Source organism: Coregonus lavaretus, assembly GCF_964263955.1.
Source record: "Coregonus lavaretus genome assembly, chromosome: 2".
NCBI lineage: Eukaryota > Metazoa > Chordata > Actinopteri > Salmoniformes > Salmonidae > Coregonus > Coregonus lavaretus.
The window spans coordinates 37,062,917-37,078,933 of record NC_139989.1 but is presented as its reverse complement, the minus strand read 5'-3'; the positions used below and the strand labels follow the sequence as shown (position 1 = coordinate 37,078,933).

At 48.5% G+C, this 16,017-nt stretch overlaps 1 protein-coding gene across 1 annotated transcript in view; it reads left to right on the top strand.

The window, feature by feature from the left end:
* The first annotated feature begins 3,929 nt into the window (after positions 1-3,929).
* The window catches only part of LOC311103212 (junction plakoglobin-like), a 101,425-nt gene continuing 89,337 nt past the window's right edge, over positions 3,930-16,017 (top strand). Inside the window, exon 1 of the mRNA XM_084144755.1 lies at positions 3,930-4,022. The gene's annotated coding sequence lies outside the window, so the exon portion shown is untranslated. The remainder of the gene's footprint in view (positions 4,023-16,017) is intronic.

Sequence of the window (16,017 nt, the reverse complement as noted above, 5' to 3'; positions counted from 1 at the left end):
GTGCTTCCAACTTTGTGGCAACCGTTTGGGGAAGGCCCTTTCCTGTTTCAACATGCAAAAAGCGAGGTCCATACAGATATGGTTTGTCGAGATCGGTGTGGAGGAACTTGATTGGTCTGCACAGAACCCAGACCTCAACCCCATCGAATTGGAACGCCGACTGCAAGTAAGGCCAAATCGCCCAACATCAGTGCCCGACCTCACTAATGCTCTTGTGGCTGAATGGAAGCAAGTCCCCACAGCAATGTTCCAACATCTAGTGCAGGGCTGCCCAACCCTCTTCATGGAGATCTACTGTCCTGTAGGTTTTCAGTCCAACCCTAATTTAGCATATCTGATTCAGCTAGTTAAGGTCTTGTTGAGCAGCTAATAAGTAGAATCAGGTGTGTTAAATTAGGGTTGGATGGAAAACCCACAGGACGGTAGATCTCCAGGTAGAGGGTTGGGCAGCCCTGATCTAGTGGAAAGCCTTCCCAGAAGAGTGGAGGCTATTACAGCAGCAAAGGGGGGACCAACTCCATATTAATGCCCATGATTTTGGAACGAGATGTTCGACGAGCAGGTGTCCACATACATTGGTCGTGTAGTATATGTTCTCACAGATTGTGGATTTCCCTTCCAGTACAGTAGCCTGCAAACCTCTTATTCTTCTAATTCAACTATTCTTCTTCATATTAGCCACACAAAAGACTCTTGTCGGAAATAACGATTGATTCATGGTCATTTTGTGACTAGATCTCATACATGTGTTGTCATGTTTTCAGAAATATGTCCAGATGTCATACCAGATGCCTGATAGGCAAACTGAATGGTTACTCGTACGCCATGTGAAGAAGTGTCAGGTCAGGAGAGGACTGAATCCAACCTCTTAGATATAGCCGTCATAGAGAACAGAGACAGTGTTGTTTTTCTTTTACACATTCTGCCTTGTTTGGTGAGCTGGTGGTTTGTGGTCCAGTTGGTTAGGCCCTAAGCGTTTTTCAGTGTACAGTAAATGCTCTGGTCAATGATGTGGAACACAGGACAGGAACACATACATGGAGTATGACGGCGATTGCAGAAAGACAGGTTAGACTGACATTGGGTGTCCCTGGCCTAGACCGACCCCTCTGAGCTCTCTTAACCTACGCATACACATGCACACATACACAGATATACAGTTGAAGTCGGAAGTTTACATACACCTTAGCCAAATACATTTAAACTCAGTTTTTCACAATTCCTGACATTTAATACTAGTAAAAATTCCCTGTCTTAGGTCAGTTAGGATCACCACTTTATTTTAAGAATGTGAAATGTCAGAATAATAGTAGAGAGAATGATTTATTTCAGCTTTTATTTCTTTCATCACATTCCCAGTGGGTCAGAAGTTTACATACACTCTATTAGTATTTGGTAGCATTGCCTTTAAATTGTTTAACTTGGGTCAAACGTTTCGGGTAGCCTTCCACAAGCTTCCCACAATAAGTTGGATGAATTTTGGCCCATTCCTCCTGACAGAGCTGGTTTAACTGAGTCAGGTTTGTAGGGCACCTTGCTCACAAACACTTTTTCAGTTCTGCCCACAAATGTTCTATAGGATTGAGGTCAGGGCTTTGTGATGGCCACTCCAATACCTTGACTTTGTTGTCCTTAAGCCATTTTGCCACAACTTTGAAGTATGCTTGGGGTCGTTGTCCATTTGGAAGACCCATTTGCGAACAAGCTTTAACTTCCTGACTGATGTCTTGAGATGTTGCTTCAATTTATCCACATGATTTTCCTTCCTCATGACGCCATCTATTTTGTGAAGTGCACCAGTCCCTCCTGCAGCAAAGCACCCCCACAGCCTGATGCTGCCACCCCGTGCTTCACGGTTGGGATGGTGTTCTTTGGCTTGCAAGCGACCCCCTTTTTCCTCCAAACATAATGATGGTCATTATGGCCAAACAGTTATATTTTTGTTTAATCAGACCAAAGGACATTTCTCCAAAAAGTACGATCTTTGTCCCCATGTGCAGTTGCAAACCGTAGGCTGGCTTATTTATGGCGGTTTTGGAGCAGTGGCTTCTTCCTTGCTGAGCGGCCTTTCATGTTATGTCGATATAGAACTCGTTTTACTGTGGATATAGATAATTTTGTACCTGTTTCCTCCAGCATCTTCACAAGGTCCTTTGCTGTTGTTCTGGGATTGATTTGCACTTTTCGCACCAAAGTACGTCTCTAGGAGACAGAACGCATCTCCTTCCTGAGCGGTATGACTGCTGCGTGGTCCAATGGTGTTTATACTTGCGTACTATTGTTTGTACAGATGAACGTGGTACCTTCAGACGTTTGGAAATTGCTTCCAAGGATGAACCAGACTTGTGGAGGCCTACAAAACATTTTCTGAGGTCTTGGCTGATTTCTTTAGATTTTCCCATGATGTCAAGCAAAGAGGCACTGAGTTTGAAGGTAGGCCTTGAAATACATCCACAGGTACACCTCCAATTGACTCAAATTAAGCTTCTAAAGCCATGACATCATTTTCTGGAATTTTCCAAGCTGTTTAAAGGCACAGTCGACTTAGTGTATGTAACCTTCTGACCCACTGGAATTGTGATACAGTGAATTATAAGTGAAATAATCTGTCTGTAAACAATTGTTGGAAAGATTACTTGTGTCATGCACAAAGTAGATGTCCTAACCGACTTGCCAAAACTATAGTTTGTTAACAAGAAATTTTGGAGTGGTTGAAAAGCGAGTTTTAATGACTCCAACCTAAGTGTATGTAAACTTCCAACTTCAACTGTATATATATTTTTTAGCCCCTTTTTCTCCCCAATTTCATGATATCCAATTGCGATCCAATTACAATCTTGTCTCATCACTGCAACTCCCCAACGAGCTCGGGAGAGGCGAAGGTCGAGTCATGCGTCTTCTGAAACATGACCCGCCAAACCGCGCTCCTTAACACCCGCCAGCTTAACCCGGAAGCACCCATGTGTCGTAGGAAACACCATTCAACTGACGAACAAAGTCAGCCTGCAGGCGCCTGGCCCGCCACAAGGAGACGCTAGAGCGCAATGATTCAAGTAAAGCCCCCCGGGCCAAACCCTCCCCTAACCCAGACAATTGTGCGCTGCCCTGTGGGACTACAGGTCACGGACGGTTGTGACACAGCCTGGGAACGAACCCGGGTCTGTAGTAATGCCTCAAGCACTGCGATTCAGTGCCTTAGACCGCTGTGCCACTCGGGAGGCCACCACACACACTTACAAGGCACATTCTGTATAAGGCAGACATTGATTAATTACTTTCACAATGCTTCTCTGTTTCCTTAGTGACAATCACACATCCCAATCTTCAAGTGGAGAGGCTGGCTGAGTATAGGAGTTAAGAGGGATTATTTTGGTCATAACTCTCTAATGAGGACACTGAAAGTTTAATTAGATTCGATTTACATAAGAGTGGAAGAGTTAAATGATATTGCCCACATATTTCATTTGGTTGTAATTATGGTGGCAGTTTCTGGATATGTATGGGTGATAGGAAAGCAGAAATGTCAATGTAGGCTTTTCTGCTTAGATTGAAAACAAGCAGGAATTATTCAATTTGGTGAATTTCATATTAGATATTCTGTTTTTAAATTGTTCTTGAATGTTTCTTGATGATAGTTGTTCCTCATGATGTACCACAATCTATTTCATAATTGCGTAGGGAGAAACATAAAGGAGAGGACATATTTTGGCTATTCCTCACGACAGAATTCATTGCAAATTGTTACCGATATTGCACATCCTTTTCAATTACTTTGTAATAACACTCTATTTGTTGATTTAGCCAATGACCGTTTCAACGACCCGCCTATTGGGTCTCTCTTGGTGCGATGGGTGGAGACTCCACGAAATTGACGTTGTCACTGAACCGTTGCTCAACACATTCCGGACTTGCTTGGAACTGAGGGCTCCAGAACGAGCAGGCAAACACGGGATTTAAGAAAAGTTTGTACTCGGAGTGCTGCGCGCAAGGAGGTCCTCGAACCGGCGATTTAATTGCGCAAGGTAACCAACCTGTCACACATTGGCGCTCGGGGGCGTCGCTTCAGTCGCTTGCTGTAACCTAGTGGAGTTTATTTGAGATAATGTCATGTTTTGTAGTGTTCGGAAAGCGAATGTTCTCTGTTCCGATCAAAGATATTCGAGCAACAGTGTTTTCTCCAACAAGATGCTGTGATGCGTTGTGAATAGGTATGGTAGCCTATTGATCAGATGTAGTTTATAGCATTATCAATACCAAGTGACATTCCTTACCAGCTACTGAGACTGATATGCTCCCTCTGTGTCGTGTTTGTCTGGCATTTTTTATTGTGTCCGTGAATGTAGCCAGCCAACCTACCTGACATTCATTCCTATGTAGCAGATGAGCGTTTCAGTCTTGCCAGATGTGGGACATTTTGTTTCGGTCAAATAGGCTACGCACTGAGCTAAATAGTTTTTACCAGAATTGTCTCACACTTCTGCAATGTTGCTGTTGCTTTTGAATCGACATTCTTTGGCTGTGACATGGGTGTAGGCAGCAACCCATCGGTGTCGGTGCGAGTGACTGGGCTAGGAGAAACTTGACTGTTTATTGATAGGAACTCAGGAATAACGGTGCATGCACCTCTATCTCAAAATAGGGATGCATGCGAGTAGAATAGCCTAGGCATGACTAGTTTGGTATAAGTAGCCTAGACTATTGTTTTAGGTCATTCTAAAACATGAAACTCACCCTGTTGTCAAGTCACCAAATATTTGTGTGGTTATTGCAATATGCTCAGTGTTACCATATGCTACAGTGTTACCGTGGCTACCCGGAGGATGCAGTCACGGTAATTACAATTACAGTAGAAGTTGTTTTGTAGTGGGGTTCGTTGTGAAAATAGATACGTGAGTGAGTCCCATAAGTGCCACACCTATATCAAATTCTCTCACACGAGGACTCATGGTGAGCGTCAGTCATGTTTCCTAATTGTAGCCTAGGCTACGTGTAAAATTGATTTTAGTTCTTGCAGTCAGTGAAAATCAATGTTTAACTTTCTGTTTCGGAGCCAGGGTTGTCAGGTCTTGCAAAAATTTCTAGCCCAATGACCACTCAAAACCCACCCAAAAAGCCTGTAAACTAGCCCATTTATAAACCCTTTTACCATAACGTTATTGAGCCAATTAAGAGGAATATCGACGTAATTTGTAACGACATTAGAAGCAAAATTCGATTCTCATCAAAATAATAATTCTTGCAAATGTAATAAACAAATTTGAATATGTAGCAAGATAAATTATAAATGGCCCGTAAACTCGCCAGATCATTTTCCATCAATGGATGTCGATTTAACTTGTTTGACTGCTATGATTAAGCAATAAGGCTCAAGGGGGTATGGTATATGGCCAATATACCACGGCTAAGGGCTGTTCTTAAGCATGATGCAGCGCAGTGCCTGGATACAGCCGTTAGACTTGGTATATTGGCCATATACCACAAACCAGATGTTAAGACTACAAACAGTTCTAAATGGCCCATTTACGAGATTGACTTGTCATTTCAATAGGCATAGGCTACAGACTAAAATCTGGGTTTATGATTTTAATTCAACTTTGCCAATGGTTTGCTTAGATAGATGCAGCTGGCCTACATCTTATTTCAGATAGTCTACAGTAACCTAGGCAAGATGTAGGCAAGATGTTAACTGAACTGTTTAGCAGCTTGCTTAGTTCAAATTAACAGACTAATTTATTCAACATGAATAGTGAGGCGATTTCGAGGTAAGAAGTGCTTGTTTCCCAATAGCCTGCTGGAATAGACTACTGAGGATGGGGTCATAATTTCAATCACTGAATTAAATACAGTGGGGGGAAAAGTATTTAGTCAGCCACCAATTGTGCAAATTCTCCCACTTAAAAAGATGAGCGAGGTCTGTAATTTTCATCATAGGTACACGTCAACTATGACAGACAAAATTAGATTTTTTTTCTCCAGAAAATCACATTGTAGGATTTTTTATGAATTTATTTGCAAATTATGGTGGAAAATAAGTATTTGGTCAATAGCAAAAGTTTCTCAATACTTTGTTATATACACTTTGTTGGCAATGACACAGGTCAAACGTTTTCTGTAAGTCTTCACAACGTTTTCACACACTGTTGCTGGTATTTTGGCCCATTCCTCCATGCAGATCATGCTGAAAGACCCAGCCACGTTTCATCTTCAATGCCCTTGCTGATGGAAGGAGGTTTTCCCTCAAAATCTCACGATACATGGCCCCATTCATTCTTTCCTTTACACGGATCAGTCGTCCTGGTCCCTTTGCAGAAAAACAGCCCCAAAGCATGATGTTTCCACCCCCATGCTTCACAATAGGTATGGTGTTCTTTGGATGCAACTCAGCATTCTTTGTCCTCCAAACACGACGAGTTGAGTTTTTACCAAAAAGTTATATTTTGGTTTCATCTGACCATATGACATTCTCCCAATCCTCTTCTGGATCATCCAAATGCACTCTAGCAAACTTCAGATGGGCCTGGACATGTACTGGCTTAAGCAGGGGGACACGTCTGGCACTGCAGGATTTGAGTCCCAGGCGGCGTAGTGTGTTACTGATGGTAGGCTTTGTTACTTTGGTCCCAGCTCTCTGCAGGTCATTCACTAGGTCCCCCTGTGTGGTTCTGGTTCATTTTGACCCCACGGGGTGAGATCTTGCGTGGAGCCCCAGATCGAGGGAGATTATCAGTGGTCTTGTATGTCTTCCATTTCCTAATAATTGCTCCCACAGTTGATTTCTTTAAACCAAGCTGCTTACCTATTGCAGATTCAGTCTTCCCAGCCTGGTGCAGGTCTACAATTTTGTTTCTGGTGTCCTTTGACAGCTCTTTGGTCTTGGCCATAGTGGAGTTTGGAGTGTGACTGTTTGAGGTTGTGGACAGGTGTCTTTTATACTGATAACAAGTTCAAACCGGTGCCATTAATACAGGTAACGAGTGGAGGACAGAGGAGCCTCTTAAAGAAGAAGTTACAGGTCTGTGAGAGCCAGAAATCTTGCTTGTTTGTAGGTGACCAAATACTTATTTTCCACCATAATTTGCAAATAAATTCATTAAAAATCCTACAATGTGATTTTCTGGAATTTTTTTCTCAATTTGTCTGTCATAGTTGACGTGTACCTATGATGAAAATTACAGGCCTCTCTCATCTTTTTAAGTGGGAGAACTTGCACAATTGGTGGCTGACTAAATACTTTTTTCCCCCACTGTACTAATAATATGTATATGAACTGAATATGCTTGTCAACAACAGCCAGTGTTTGTTTATTTGTATTTTTTTACCTGTAGCCTAATCTGACTGAAAGTTACAGTCAATTTAATGCGTTCGAACAACTGATTGGTAATTGCGATGGAGCTTTGATAACTTCCAATTTAATTAACTAAACATGGCCATTAATAATTGCATAATAACACAAGGCTACAACAACAATACACTGAAGTTATAGGCTATTTTCTACATTTGTTTGGCAGCTCCAGGTAGGTTACACAAGTGGCACTAATTGATTTTCAATGATTCCAGTAATATAGTAATTTCAACATATTTATTGTATCAAATGGTAGCCTACAATAGCATATACATTAATAGGCTACTTGATGGCCAACAGATGCAAATGTATCATTCTCCACATTTAATGTCAGTTTCATTGAGGACTTTTCCCAATAACAGAAGCACACCATGGAGTTCCATAATTTTCATTTCAAATTTCCACTTGCGTATAATGACAAGTTAAATAGCCTACCTACAACTGGTAAAAAGTTGTCACAATATGCGCGTGTGCTGCTCTGCCAACTCTCACTCACGTGACTCAGCCAATAGTGGACAAGCTGCATGCTGCAGTGCTCTCTCAACACACACACACACACACACACCCCTGCCTCATTGCCTGATAGTCAGCAGGAGCAGGTCACAATGAAATAGATTTGTATTTTTTAAAAGAGAAATGTAATGGCGGCCGCAGTGCAAGTAGAAGTTGCCCAAAAACCCGCGACCTATGACCAATACTGAAAACTACGGACATTGCAACTCTGCTCGGAGCACTTTGGTTGAATGGAATTGGATTGGATTTTTGGTGTGTTCTGAAAATACAACCTGGTCTCAGAGCATTTCATATTATTCTGTTTGTAAATCTGAGACACTTCATTTAGTACGATATGTTCCGTTTCGTATGGTATGTATTAATTTGTGGAAGTCCATCACCCATTTCGTATGATATGTTACGAATGTAACGAATTGCAATTCGTATGATATGTTACGAATTTGCTAAATGTACAATATGTTAAGAATTTGCTAAACGTATTATATGTTACGAATTCTGGCTAGGTGGCTCACTTTAGCTATCTGGCTAACGTTAACTAGGCTAGGGGTTAGGGTTAGCGGTTAAGGTTAGGGTTAAGTTTAGGAGTTAGGTTAAAGGGTTAAGGTTAGGGTTAGGGGAAAGCCACGGGATGGTTTTTCAATACTGTTGAAACTATCTATTTGTCAAGAGTGCTGATGCGGTGGTGAAGTCAAGCGCAGGACACAGAGGATAAGTCAAGACGACTTTACTAACGAACTCTATATGCACACAAAATAAACGGCCTCGAAACACTAGAGGCGAACAAATACGCGGGGTGCGTAAAACAGCACGAATAGCCAAGGTACCGAACCAATACATTCAAGACAAGCGGACAATAACACACAACATGCAAACATAACACAGGGGAACTTATAGGTGACATAATCAATACAGAATACGAAACAGGTGCACCAACTAGACATGACAAAACAAACATCGAAAACATCAAGCGGAAGCAGCTAGTACTCCGGGGACGACGAACGCCAAAGCCTGCCCGAGCAAGGAGGAGGAGCAGCCTCGGCGGCATCCGTGACAGTACCCCCCCCCCTTGACGCGCGGCCTCGGGGACGGCCAGAAGGACACGGAGCAGGGCGCATAGGATGACTCCGGTGGAACTCCGTCAGGAGGGAGGGATCTAAAATGTCCCTCCTAGGCACCCAGCACGTTCCTCCGGACCGTACCCCTCCCACTCCACGAGATACTGCAGACCCCCCATCCGACGTCTCGAATCCACGATGGACCGGACTGAGTACGCCGGAGCCCCCTCGATGTCCAGTGGGGGCGGAGGAGTCTCCCGTATCTCACTGTCCTGGAGTGGACCAGCTACCACCGGCCTGAGGAGAGACACGTGGAACGAGGGGTTAATGTGATAATCATTAGGCATTTGTAACCTGTAACATACCTCGTTCAATCTCCTCAGGACTTTAAATGGCCCCACAAACCGCCGACCCAGCTTCCGGCAGGGCAGGCGAAGGGGCAGGTTTCGAGTCGAGAGCCAGACTCGATCTCCAGGTGCGTACACTGGACCCTCACTGCGGTGGAGATCGGCGCTCGCCTTCTGCCTACGGATAGCACGCTGCAGATGTACATGCGCAGCGTTCCATGTCTCCTCCGAGCGCCGAAAACACTCATCCACCGCAGGAGCCTCGATCTGGCTCTGATGCCATGGTGCCAGAACCGGCTGATACCCCAACACACACTGGAAAGGGGTCAGATTAGTAGAGGAATGGTGAAGAGAGTTCTGGGCAATCTCCGCCCAGGGGACATACCCCGACCACTCCTCCTGCCGGTCCTGGCAATATGATCTCAGAAACCTACCCACATCCTGGTTCACTCTCTCCACCTGCCCATTACTCTCAGGGTGGAAACCCGAGGTAAGGCTAACCGAGACCCCCAAGCATTCCATGAACGCCCTCCAGACTCTAGAGGTGAATTAGGGACCCCGATCAGACACTATATCCTCGGGTACCCCGTAGTGCCGGAAGACGTGGGTAAACAAAGCCTCAGCAGTCTGTAGGGCAGTAGGGAGACCCGGCATTGGGATGAGACGACAGGCTTTAGAGAACCGATCCACAACGACCAGAATGGTGGTATTCCCCTGGGAGGGGGGAAGGTCCGTGACAAAGTCTACCGAGAGGTGAGACCACGGCCGTTGTGGAACGGGTCGGGGTTGTAACCTCCCCCTGGGCAGGTGTCTAGGTGCCTTACACTGAGCGCACACCGAGCAGGAGGAGACATAAACCCTCACGTCCTTAGCCAATGTTGGCCACCAGTACTTTTCACTAAGGCAGTGCACTGTCCGGCCAATACCAGGGTGTCCAGAGGAGGGTGACGTATGAGCCCAATATATGAGACGATCACGAACCTCGAGCGGAACGTACGTCCACCCCACCGGACACTCTGGAGGAGTAGGGTCGGTGCGTAACGCCCGCTCGATTTCCGCATCGACCTCCCACACCACCGGTGCCACCAGACAAGACTCCGGCAGTATGGGAGTGGGCTCAATGGACCTCTCCTCTGTGTCATATCGCCGGGACAGGGCGTCTGCCTTACCGTTCTGGGACCCTGGGATGTAAGTGAGCTTAAACACAAACCGGGCCAGAAACATGGTCCACCTAGCCTGACGAGGGTTCAGTCTCCTAGCTGCCCGGATGACTCCAGGTTACGATGGTCAGTCAGAATGAGAAAAGGGTGTTGAGCCCCCTCAAGCCAATGCCTCCACACCTTTAGGGCTTGAACCACGGCTAGCAGCTCCCTGTCCCCCACGTCATAATTACGTTCCGCCGGGCTGAGCTTCTTAGAGTAAAAAGCGCAGGGCCGGAGTTTAGGGGGCGTGCCTGAGCGTTGAGACAGTACAGCCCCAATACCGGCCTCTGACGCGTCCACCCCCACCTGGAATGCTAAAGCGGGATCCGGATGCACCAGCACCGGAGCAGAGGTGAACAGGTCCTTCAGTTTACCAAACGCCCTGTCCGCCTCAGCTGACCACTGCAAACGCACCGGGCCCCCCTTCAGCAGGGAGGTGATGGGAGCTGCCACCTCTCCAAAACCCCGGATAAACCTCCGGTAGTAATTGGCAAAACCCAAAAACCGCTGCACTTCCTTAACCGTGGTTGGAGTCTGCCAATTACACACGGCTGAAACGCGGTCTATCTCCATCTCCACCCCTGACGCGGACAATCGATGGCCCAGGAAGGAGATGGACTCCTGGAAAAACAGACATTTCTCTGCCTTGACATACAAGTCATGCTCCAACAGCCTACCCAACACTCGACGCACCAGGGCTACATGCTCGGCTCGTGTAGAAGAGTAAACTAGTATGTCGTCAATATACACTACTACACCCTGCCCATGCAAATCCCGGAAGATCTCGTCCACAAAGAATTGGAAGACTGAAGGAGCATTCATTAACCCGCATGGCATGACGAGATACTCATAGTGACCCGAGGTGGTACTAAATGCTGTCTTTCATTCATCTCCCTCCCTAATGCGCACCAAGTTGTAGGCGCTCCTGAGATCCAGTTTTGTGAAGAAACGCGCTCCGTGTAATGATTCCGTCATACTCGCAATCAGAGGGAGTGGATAACTGTATTTCACAGTGATCTGATTGAGACTACGGTAATCAATACACGGGCGCAACCCTCCATCCTTCTTCACAAAAAAGAAACTTGAGGACGCAGGGGAAGTGGAGGGCCGTATGTATCCCTGTCTCAGAGACTCGGCTATGTATGTCTCCATAGCCACCTTCTCCTCTTGAGACAGAGGATACACATGACTACGTGGAAGTGCAGCACCTGCCTGGAGGTCTATCGCACAATCCCCCTGTCTATGAGGTGGCAATCGCGTCGCCCTAGTCTTGCTGAACACGAGTGCCAAATCATCATACTCAGGAGGAATGTGCAGTGCGGGCAATTGGTTCGGACTTTTCACCGTGGTCGCCCCTATGGAAACACCTAGACATCGCCCAACACACTGGTCAGACCACTCCTTGAGAGCCCTCTGTTGCCACGAAATGGTGGGGTCATGGGCGATTAACCAAGGAAGCCCCAGCACCACGGGATACGCAGGAGAGTCGATCAGATATAACTGAATGATCTCCTCATGACCCCCCTGCGCCTTCATCTTTAGTGGCGCTGTGACTTCCCTAATCAACCCAGATCCCAACGGATGGATATCTAGGGCATGAATAGGGAAAGGCACATCTACTGGTAGGAGTGGAATCCCTAACTTAACACAAAAATTACGATCAATAAAATTCCCAGCTGCGCCTGAATCGACTAGCGCCTTATGCTGGGAATGAGATGCAACCTGGGGGAATACTACAGGTATACACAGGTGAACAACAGAGAGCTCTGGGTGAGTTGGGCGCCTACTCACCTGGAATGACTCCCCAGTGCGTGACCTGTTGCCTCGATCCCCTGGAGGCCCTCCCCAGCACCGAACCGCAGTGTGTCCTCTACGGCCACAGTTGGTGCAGGGGACGGCCTCCCTCCGGATCTCTCTCCTCCTCTCTCTAGCGCCAGCACCCCCGAGCTCCATAGGGCTCGGCTCGGAGGTGCTGGGGGATGGAATGGACGGCCCCAACTCCGGACGTCCGCGGGTAGCCAGCAGGGTATCCAGACGGATTTACATGTCCACCAACTTGTCGAAGGTTAGGTTGGTGTCCCTGCAGGCCAACTCTCGTCGAACGTCCTCTCGCAGGCTGCACCGATAGTGGTCGATGAGGGCCCTCTCATTCCACCCCGCATCCGCCGCTAGAGTCCGTAAATCCAGGGCGAACTCCTGTGCGCTCCTCTTCCCCTGTCGGAGGTGGAACAGACGCTCCCCCGCCGCTTTACCCTCTGGGGGATGATCGAAAACAGCCCTGAAGCGGCGGGAGAACTCCACGTAGCTGATGGTGGCGGCGTCTATTCCCCTCCATTCGGCATTGGCCCACTCCAAAGCCTTGCCGGAGAGACAGGAGATGAGGGAACGCTCTCGTATCCCGAGGGCGCCGGGTGTATGGTTGCCAGGTAGTGTTCCACCTGAAGGAGGGACCCCTGACACCCGGCTGCGGTGCCATCATATGCCCTCGGGAGCGAGAGCCGAATCCCACTGGACTCCGGAGCTGGTATGATGGGGCTGGCCGATGGTGGTGGTAAGGTAGGAGGAGGTGTGGGAAAGCCTCCTCTTTCCCATCGGTGCAGGGTGTCTATGACGTCTTGCATGGCGGCGCTGAGTCGCTGGATCATGGCGTCCTGGCTGCTGACCCGATCCTCCAGTGACTCGGTCACCGCCGCTGCTCCTGCTGACTCCATAGGTGGTGTGTTATTCTGTCAAGAGTGCTGATGTGGATGCGGTGGTGGAGTCAAGCGCAGGACACAGAGGATAAGTCAAGACGACTTTACTAACGAACTCTATATGCACACAAAATAAACGGCCTCGAAACACTAGAGGCGAACAAATACGCGGGGTGCGTAAAACAACACGAATAGCCAAGGTACCGAACCAATACATTCAAGACAAGCGGACAATAACACACAACATGCAAACATAACACAGGGGAACTTATAGGTGACATAATCAATACAGAATACGAAACAGGTGCACCAACTAGACATGACAAAACAAACATCGAAAACATCAAGCGGTAGCAGCTAGTACTCCGGGGACGACGAACGCCAAAGCCTGCCCGAGCAAGGAGGAGGAGCAGCCTCGGCGGCATCCGTGACAGTACCCCCCCCCCTTGACGCGTGGCCTCGGGGACGGCCAGAAGGACACGGAGCAGGGCGCGTAGGATGACTCCGGTGGAACTCCGTCAGGAGGGAGGGATCTAAAATGTCCCTCCTAGGCACCCAGCACGTTCCTCCGGACCGTACCCCTCCCACTCCACGAGATACTGCAGACCCCCCATCCGACGTCTCGAATCCACGATGGACCGGACTGAGTACGCCGGAGCCCCCTCGATGTCCAGTGGGGGCGGAGGAGTCTCCCGTATCTCACTGTCCTGGAGTGGACCAGCTACCACCGGCCTGAGGAGAGACACGTGGAACGAGGGGTTAATGTGATAATCATTAGGCATTTGTAACCTGTAACATACCTCGTTCAATCTCCTCAGGACTTTAAATGGCTCCACAAACCGCCGACCCAGCTTCCGGCAGGGCAGGCGAAGGGGCAGGTTTCGAGTCGAGATCCAGACTCGATCTCCAGGTGCGTACACTGGACCCTCACTGCGGTGGAGATCGGCGCTCGCCTTCTGCCTACGGATAGCACGCTGCAGATGTACATGCGCAGCGTTCCATGTCTCCTCCGAGCGCCGAAAACACTCATCCACCGCAGGAGCCTCGATCTGGCTCTGATGCCATGGTGCCAGAACCGGCTGATACCCCAACACACACTGGAAAGGGGTCAGATTAGTAGAGGAATGGTGAAGAGAGTTCTGGGCAATCTCCGCCCAGGGGACATACCCCGACCACTCCTCCTGCCGGTCCTGGCAATATGATCTCAGAAACCTACCCACATCCTGGTTCACTCTCTCCACCTGCCCATTACTCTCAGGGTGGAAACCCGAGGTAAGGCTAACCGAGACCCCCAAGCATTCCATGAACGCCCTCCAGACTCTAGAGGTGAATTAGGGACCCCGATCAGACACTATATCCTCGGGTACCCCGTAGTGCCGGAAGACGTGGGTAAACAAAGCCTCAGCAGTCTGTAGGGCAGTAGGGAGACCCGGCATTGGGATGAGACGACAGGCTTTAGAGAACCGATCCACAACGACCAGAATGGTGGTATTCCCCTGGGAGGGGGGAAGGTCCGTGACAAAGTCTACCGAGAGGTGAGACCACGGCCGTTGTGGAACGGGTCGGGGTTGTAACCTCCCCCTGGGCAGGTGTCTAGGTGCCTTACACTGAGCGCACACCGAGCAGGAGGAGACATAAACCCTCACGTCCTTAGCCAATGTTGGCCACCAGTACTTTTCACTAAGGCAGTGCACTGTCCGGCCAATACCAGGGTGTCCAGAGGAGGGTGACGTATGAGCCCAATATATGAGACGATCACGAACCTCGAGCGGAACGTACGTCCACCCCACCGGACACTCTGGAGGAGTAGGGTCGGTGCGTAACGCCCGCTCGATTTCCGCATCGACCTCCCACACCACCGGTGCCACCAGACAAGACTCCGGCAGTATGGGAGTGGGCTCAATGGACCTCTCCTCTGTGTCATATCGCCGGGACAGGGCGTCTGCCTTACCGTTCTGGGACCCTGGGATGTAAGTGAGCTTAAACACAAACCGGGCCAGAAACATGGTCCACCTAGCCTGACGAGGGTTCAGTCTCCTAGCTGCCCGGATGACTCCAGGTTACGATGGTCAGTCAGAATGAGAAAAGGGTGTTGAGCCCCCTCAAGCCAATGCCTCCACACCTTTAGGGCTTGAACCACGGCTAGCAGCTCCCTGTCCCCCACGTCATAATTACGTTCCGCCGGGCTGAGCTTCTTAGAGTAAAAAGCGCAGGGCCGGAGTTTAGGGGGCGTGCCTGAGCGTTGAGACAGTACAGCCCCAATACCGGCCTCTGACGCGTCCACCCCCACCTGGAATGCTAAAGCGGGATCCGGATGCACCAGCACCGGAGCAGAGGTGAACAGGTCCTTCAGTTTACCAAACGCCCTGTCCGCCTCAGCTGACCACTGCAAACGCACCGGGCCCCCCTTCAGCAGGGAGGTGATGGGAGCTGCCACCTCTCCAAAACCCCGGATAAACCTCCGGTAGTAATTGGCAAAACCCAAAAACCGCTGCACTTCCTTAACCGTGGTTGGAGTCTGCCAATTACACACGGCTGAAACGCGGTCTATCTCCATCTCCACCCCTGACGCGGACAATCGATGGCCCAAGAAGGAGATGGACTCCTGGAAAAACAGACATTTCTCTGCCTTGACATACAAGTCATGCTCCAACAGCCTACCCAACACTCGACGCACCAGGGCTACATGCTCGGCTCGTGTAGAAGAGTAAACTAGTATGTCGTCAATATACACTACTACACCCTGCCCATGCATATCCCGGAAGATCTCGTCCACAAAGAATTGGAAGACTGAAGGAGCATTCATTAACCCGCATGGCATGACGAGATACTCATAGTGACCCGAGGTGGTACTAAATGCTGTCT